This window comes from Piliocolobus tephrosceles, chromosome 3 (assembly GCF_002776525.5).
Source record: "Piliocolobus tephrosceles isolate RC106 chromosome 3, ASM277652v3, whole genome shotgun sequence".
NCBI lineage: Eukaryota > Metazoa > Chordata > Mammalia > Primates > Cercopithecidae > Piliocolobus > Piliocolobus tephrosceles.
This window is the reverse complement of record NC_045436.1, coordinates 24,634,538-24,642,909: the sequence shown is the minus strand read 5'-3', so window position 1 is coordinate 24,642,909 and position 8,372 is coordinate 24,634,538.

Below are 8,372 nucleotides of genomic sequence, written 5' to 3'. Positions count from 1 at the left end.
TCCCAGCTCACCTGGAGCAGACGGATCAGTAACCCCGGCCAGAGGATGATCAGGACCCACCAAGCCCACGCGAAGAAGGCCTCAAGACCCCCAACCCCACCAAGCGCGCGACTTCCTGCCTGGGGCTCAGCCTGCGCGGTGGTTGGCGGTTCCCCCGGGAGTGGGCGGGAAGGGCCTGCGCATGCTCTGTGACCCTGGGTGCAGGGATCGTGTGAGGATTGAGAACTGGGTGCACCGTCTTCTGTGATCAGGGACCTGTTGACCCCAACTGGCATTTAATTCCCTTGGCTGTCTTTTCGGATTCTTGTCATTTTTTATTTATATGAGTAAACTTGAGGGTCCAAGTAAGTCTGCAAGTTGGTTTTAAAAGCTTCACCAGCACAGCGTCCCCTCCCAGATGGTAAGGGAGTGGAGAGCTTTGCAGGGTCAACTGCTTCCCATAGCCTGGGGTGGCAGGGTGGAGTCGTTGAGAACTGGCTACCTTTGAAAGAGAGAGAAACAAACACCCTTTTGGATTAGTTTTTATCTCAGTGGGTGAGTGGGTGGATCTCTCCCACCCTGTGGGATTGTGCCCCACCCTATGAACTCAGGTTCACCTGAGGAAGTGACATTTTAGGTGGAATTTGAGGGATGAGGAAGCATTCGTTGGATCAATTGCACGGTCAAAGTCTTCAAGACTGGAAGAAGGGCTAATGTGGAGCCTCTCAACTTTAAAGAATTTAGTACAGGCCGGGCATAGTGGCTCACTTTCAGAGGCAGAGGTGGGAGGATCGCTTGAGGCCAGGAGTTCAGGACAAGTCTGGGTAACATAGCCAGGCCCTGCCTCTACAAAATATTTTAGAAATGATTTTTTTTTTAAATAAGAGATGGAATCTCTCTCTTTCTCCCAGCCTGGAGTGCAGTGGCGCCATCTCGGTTCTCTGCAACCCATGGGAAATTTGGGAGCATTAATGAGCTGATGCACAGAGAGAACTTACACATTGCCCCGCTGAAGCAATGGGTAGTGTGTGTGTCTCAGCTGTCAGGGGTCACCTGGACCCCGTGTGAGTCCTCACCTCCAGAAGGGGTCTCCACATACCCTACAGTATTTTCGGCTTTATTAGTTGGTTGTAGGAGGTAACAGCAGGCCATGTTGTCATTCAGTACAGTAATACTTTCTGTAGGGGGAGCAGGATCAGGAGGGATTTTCAGGGAGCAAGGCCACTCACTGGCCTAGCCTGAGCTACTCACCTGCCCATGGAACTGTGATTTTGTGGGGTCCAGGTCCTCCCTACTTAAGAGTCATGAGAGAATGGAAGTGTCAAGTGGTGGGGAAGTGAGCTGGCTGGCTGCCCCTGCTTCTCTGCACCAGACAGGCCTCCTCCAGGGTCCTTTCCACCCACTTGCCTCAACCTTCTCACCTCACCACAGGGACTTTTCCCAGCCTCACAGACTGGATTCAGGGACTCTCTCTGGCAGGATTTCCCCTCCTATCTACTTTTTTGTTTTAGTATTGACTAATCAATAGTCATTTTCAATGACCACTAGTTAGTAATGTACTTCTTACTTGTAGAGTGGTTTACGATTTTCTTAGTTTCTATAAGAGAAGTGTTAAAGTGAGCTTAATATGGCCTGAGAAAGACTTCATACATCCACATTTGAGTCCTTGTGGACGATCTGCAACATAGCTTAATAAGTAGAGAGGATTGAAAACCCAATTTAGGAGGATGCACCTGTAACAATAGCTGAGTCTTGGCTAATCCCAGCAGCCACACTTCAACCACTTATACACTGCTGAGCATTCAAACTGTGTTCCAAATAAGGCAAATGCCAAGTGGTAACCAATCCAGTTGTTTCTGTACTTCCGATTTCTGTACATCACTTCGTATTTTTGTCTACAAATCTTCTTCTACCATGTGGCTATGCTGGAGTCTCATTGAATCTGCTGTGATTCTGGGGGCTGACCAATTCAAGAATCATTCATTGCTCATTTAAACTCCTTTAAATTTAATTTGGCTGAAGGTTTTCTTTTAACAGAAGTAACATAACTCAGTGTTAGAAGTGCGGGATTTGAGTCCATTGCCCAGGTTCAAATCCAACTCCACCATTTTCTAACTGTGGGCCTTTGGGCATAAAATAAAAGAGAGTAAATTAATATTCTGGTGTGTAGTTATTTTTCAGTTCCCATATTTTTAATGTATTTGATGTCACATTGCCTGGGAGGTTATTTGGGTATATCTATTTCTGCACTATACTTTTCCAATGATACATAAACAAAGCTTCTGTGATTTTTTTTGTTTGTTTTTATTTTTGTTTACTGACACAAGCTTAGGGGAAACAACTAGTTGTGTGTTTATAACTCAAATAGTTATGCTTAACTAAATGTGACTTGTACAAACTGAATCATAAATGTTAGGAAGAGTTAAAATATTACAAGTAAACCACAAATATTTGTAATTTTTCAGCATTTGGTCAAGTCTTTTAAAACAATATTAGCTCTGAAAAGTAAAAAAGGTCTAAACTTGTAATTTTTAAGAACTGCTTCTTTTTTCTTTTTCCTTCCTTTTTTCTGTAGCTAAATCTAAGATAAACTTCAAATGTAACAGAAAACCAAGGTTTTTTTTTGTTAAGACTCTTTTCACTGATGGGATTGGGAATAATTGCTGTTCTCTATACTGGAACTTTTGGAGTTCTGTTCTTAGAGTGTCTCGGCTTCTTTAAATTATGTAGACTTTTGTTTAATTAAAAGTAATCATTCCACTTATTAGAAAAGAAGGAGAAGAAAGAGCAAATGAGGAAGAAAGGACTACCAATCCCCCAAAGTGGTTTCCCAATAACTCTGTGGGATTGAATGTTATTTTGCTCATCTAAAATGGGCAAATGAAACAAAAATTGCAAAATGGCAACTTAGACAGTGAAAAAGATCTGACCTAACCAACTCCATCTTGCTTCTAACCTCCAAGCTGTCCTTGTTTATTTCTGGGCATAAACTGAACTTACTTTGGAAGGAACTTTATCATTTGTAGATTAAAACAAACACAATAGCAGCCCTTTTCCAAAACAAACCTCCTTCTTGCCTTTGGACTAGACTGCCTGTGTAAACTAATAAATTATTAGTTTTCTAATCACAAGATCAGAAATTATGGTTTAGGACTCAGGCAGCTGCAGGCTACAAGATTCTGACCCTCCCTTAATTGTTTCTAAAATCAGTGCTTGAGATATTTTGCAGATGCTGCACTTGATGGATCAGCTGGTACCACTCAGATCAACAGACTGACTCATCTGATCTTGTGTCCCCTACCCAGAAACTGACTCAGTGCAAGAAGACAGCTTTAACTCCCTATGATTTCATATCTGACCTGATCAATCAGCACTCCTGGCTCACTGGCTTTCCCTAATCTATAAAACTCTGATCCCTGAGAGTTGCCCTTTGAAAGTCTGCCCTTTAAAACTCTGATCCCTGAGTGCTCTGGGAGACCTATTTAAGAAATAATAAAACTCTGGTCTCCTGCACAGCCAGCTCTGTGTGAATTATTCTTTCTCTATTGCAATTCCTCTGTCTTGATAAACTGGCTCTATCTAGGGAGCTACCAAGGTAAACCCATTGGGTTGTTACGGAAACAGGAACTCGGAAAACAAAAGTGGCCAGGCATGGTGTCTCAAGAGATCTTCTCACCTCAACTTTACAAAGTGCTGAAATTACTGGCATAATCCCCCACACCCAGCCCAACTATTTTTTAATTTTTTTTTACAGCAGGGTTTCTCTAAGTTGAATAGGCTGGTCTCAAACTCCTAGACTCAAGCAATTCTACTTGCTTCAGCCTCACAAAGTGCTAAAATTACAGGCATGAGCCACCATGCCCATCCTGTACTAAATTCTTTAGAGTTAAGAAGCTCCACATTGGATCTTTTTTCAGCCTTGAAGAGTTTTGCCCTCAAATTTGTCCAACTAATGCATCTTCATCCTTCACGTTCCACCTGAAATGTCACTTCCCCAGGAAAGACCTTGCTGAACCTAAATTGGTAGGGTGGGACACAATCCCTCAGGGTGGGAGAGACCCACCCACTCACCCACTGAGATAAAAACTAATCCAAAAAGGTGTTTGTTTCTCTTTCAAAGGTAGCCAGTTCTCAAGGACTCCACCCTGCGACCCCAGGCTATGGGAAGCAGCTGACCTTGTGAAGCTCTAAGCTCCCTCACCATCTGGGAGGGGACGCTGTGTTCGTGAAGCTTTTAAAACCAACTTGCAGTCTTATTTTGACCCTCAAGTTGCTCATAAAAATTTTTTTTAATTGTATGAATCTGAAAAGATAACCAGGGAAATTAAATGTTAGTTGGAGCCAACACAAGCCTGATTATGGAAGAGACCGCCCCAGCACTCCTCACAATCTTCACACTCTCCCTGCACCCAGGACACTGAACATGCACAGGCCCTTCCCTCCCTTTTTCCATTTCCACTGGAACCGCCAACCACGGAGCAGGCTGAGTCCCAGGCAAAAAGCTGAGAACTTTGCAAAGGTCTTGTGAAAAATTCAGACCCCTGGTCCCAGAACTGTACAGTTAGAATAGGTGAGGTGGGCCTGCAAAAATTAAGCTTTCAAGATCATGATCTGAATTAGGGTTTATGAAACGGTATGTTATCTTCAAAGAATTACTTTGTGTGTTTGGGAGTGGGGGCGGGGAGTTAAGGGGGTGAAGTGGTAGTTGTCATTTGAGAACCCACCACTCTACATCACCTGCATCCTCCAATCCATGGAAGCATCCTTTAATGTTCACAAAAATCTTTAAGGTATGGATTATTATTTCAAATGTGTAGATGAGGCAGTTTAGGTGTAGGCATGTTAAGAATCATCCAGAAGGACCATGGTTGAAGCTGAGAGCTTCAAATCTTCCACAGGTTTTATTTATTCCCCAGATAAGCTTGAGACATATTTCCACCAAGAAGCTGACAGTGCCATGGGGGATTTGGCTACATTAGGTGAAGAATTGCAAAATTAGTTGTAAAATCAAATTTCAACTATGATATTCAACATAATGGGAATCTAGGCAAAGAAACTTGGAGTAGTTTGTGGATTTTTTTTCTTTTTGAGACAGGGTCTCACTTTGTCACTCAGACTGAAGAGCAGTGGTGCCATCGTAGCTCACTGCACCCTGGCACTCCTAGGCTCAAGCAATCCTCCTGCCTCGGTCTCCAGAGTAGCATGCACCACCACACCTGTATATTTTTTCTTCTTTTTGTAGAGAGGAGGATCTGGCTATGGTGCCCAGGCTAGTCTCAAACTCCTGGCCTAAAGTGATTCTTCTTCCCTGACCTTACAAAGTGCTGGGATAGCAGACTTGAGCCACCATGCCCAGCTATGGACTAGATTTTTTTTTTTCTTTTTTTGAGACAGAATCTCACTCTGTCATCCAGGCTGGAGTGCAGTGGCATGATCTCTGCTCACTGCAAACTCCACCTCCCAGGTTCAAGTGATTCTCCTGCTTCAGCCTCCGGAGTAGCTGGGACTACAGACGCGTGCCATAATGCCTGGCTAATACGGGGTTTCACCATGTTGGCCAGGATGGTCTCAAACTCCTGATCTCAGGTGATCCACCCGCCTTGGCCTCCCAAAGTGCTGGGGTTACTATGCGTGAGCCACCACACCCGGTCTGGATTAGATCTTAATGGATCTTCTTAGCTTTGTTTTCCTTCAATCATTTGCCCACAAAAGGATGGTCGCCAGGCCAGCAGCATCATCTGGGAACTTAGGGAAAAATCAGACCTACTAAATCAGAAACTGGGGATGTGGCCCAAGCAATCTTCAGGTGATTACAAAACAAGCTAAGGTTTGGGAACTTCTTTATTGAATTAATAAAAGAAGGCAGATGAAAAGATTATACTTGTAAAGGATTATCTTTGAAAAAATGAATTTAGCAACAGAGTTAGGAAATTGATTAGAGACACCATTATGTATTTAGAAGAGAGACATAGGTAGCTTAAACTAGGGTGGTGACAGTGCCTACAGAGTGGTTCCATTCACTTAATGCCCTGATTCTGAAAAGTAGACAAGACTGCTATTGAGTGCATGCTTGAAAAAAGGGGGCACACTAATACCGGGAGTGAGTCCTCTTGTGTCCCTTGCACTGTGCTAGAGTCTTTTTCTGTACATAGTTCCTTAAAAGTATATTTTTTCTGATTTTACAGTTTTTTCAATGATGCTCTGCAATTTACTAGCTGTGTAACACTGAGCCAGATTATTAAAACTTCTTCAGCCTCCGTTTTTTCTGAGTCAACCTATACAACCTCAACCTTACTCCTACTCCCATGCACTCCCCATCTTTCTTGGCCTGCTCAGAATTGCCCATTTGAAAGTATTAAGAGGGCAGTTTTGTCTTGTGCCAGTTTTCTTTTCTTTTCTTTTTTTTTTTTTTTTTTTTTTTTTTTTTTGAGACGGAGTCTGGCTCTGTCACCAGGGCTGGAGTGCAGTGGCCGGATCTCAGCTCACTGCAAGCTCCGCCTCCCGGATTTTACACCATTCTCCTGCCTCAGCCTCCGGAGTAGCTGGGACTACAGGCACCTGCCACCTCGCCCAGCTAGTTTTTTGTATTTTTAGTAGAGACGGGGTTTCACCGTGTTAGCCAGGATGGTCTCGATCTCCTGACCTCGTGATCCACCCGTCTCGGCCTCCCAAAGTGCTGGGATTACAGGCTTGAGCCACCGCGCCCGGCCGCCAGTTTTCAAAGGGAATGATTCTAGCTTTTCCCCATCCAGTATAATATTGGCTGTGGATTTGTCATATCGAGTGTTTAACATAAAGGGATGTTTCATTTTATCAAACACCTTTTCTGCATCTATTGAGATAATCATGTTGTTTTTGTCTTTGGTTCTGTTTTTGTGATGAATCACATTTATTGATTTGTGTATGTTGAACCAACCTTGCATCTCTGGAATGAGTCCAACTCAATTGTGGTGAATCTTTTTGATACCTTGCTGGATTTACTTTGCCAGTATTTTGTTGAGAATTTTTGCATCAATGATAATCAAAAATATTGGCCTGAAGTTTTCTTTTTTTGTTGTATCTCTGCTAGGTTTTGGTATCAGGATAATGCTGGCCTCAAAAAACAAGTTAGGGAGGAGTCCCTTTTTTTCATTTTTTTGAATAGTTTCAGTAGAAATGATATCAGCTCTTCTTTGTACCCTGGTAGAATTCATCTGTGAATCCATCTGATCCTGTTCTTTTTTTTGGTGGGTAGCCTATTTTTTACTGCCTCAATTTCAGAACTAGTTACTGGTCTGTTAGGGATTTCATTTTGTCCTGGTTAAGTTTTGGGAGGGTCTATACATCCAGGAATTTATCCATTTCTTCTAGATTTTCTAGTTTATGTGCAAAACTGTGTTTATAGAATTATCTGATGATTATTTGTATTTCTGTGGGATCAGTGGTGATATCCTCCTTATAATTTCTTATTGCATATATACAATTCTTCTCTTTTTTCTTCTTTATTAGTCTAGCTAGTCATCTATCTATTTTACCAATTTTCTTCAAAGAAGCAGCTTTTGGATTCTTTGATTTTTTGAAGGTGTTTTTTTTTTTTTTTTTTTTTTTTTTTTTTTTGCATCTCTATTTCCTTCATTTCAGCTCCGATCTTGTCTTCTGTTAGCTTTGGGTTCTGTTTGCTTTTGGTTCTCTAGTCCTTTTAATTGTAGTGTTAGGTTGTTAACCTGAGATCTTTCTAGCTTTTTGATGTGGGTGTTTAGTGCTATAAATTTTCCTCTTAATACTGCTTTAGCTGCATCTCAGATATTTTGCTACATTGTCTCTTTGTTCTCATTAGTTTCAAAGAACTTCTTGATTTCTGCCTTAATTTCATTATTTACCCAAGAGTCACTCAAGAGCAAGTTGTTAAACTTCCATGTAGTTGTGTAGTTTTGAGTGAGTTTCTTATCTTGAGTTCTAATTTGATTGCTCTGTGGTTTGAGAGACTGTTTGTTATTATTTCAGTTCTTTTGCATTTGCTGAAGAGTGTTTTACTTCCAAATTATTTGATCAACTTTAGAGTAACTTCTGTGTGGTGATTACAAGAATGTATATTCTGTTGTTTTTTGACTGGATAGTTCTCTAGATATCTACCAGGTCCACTTGATCCAAAGCTGAGTTCAGGTCCTGAATATCTTTGTTAATGTTCTGTCTTAATGATTTGTCTCATACTGTCAATGGGGTTCTAAAGTCTCCCAATATTATTGTTTGAGACTCTTAGTCTCCGTGTAGGTCTCTAAGAACTTACTTTATGAATCTGTTCCTGTACTCAGTGCATAAATATTTAGAATAGTTAACTCTTCTTGTTAAATTGAACCCTATATATTTAGAATAGTTAACTCTTCTTGTTAAATTGAACCCTTTACCATTACATA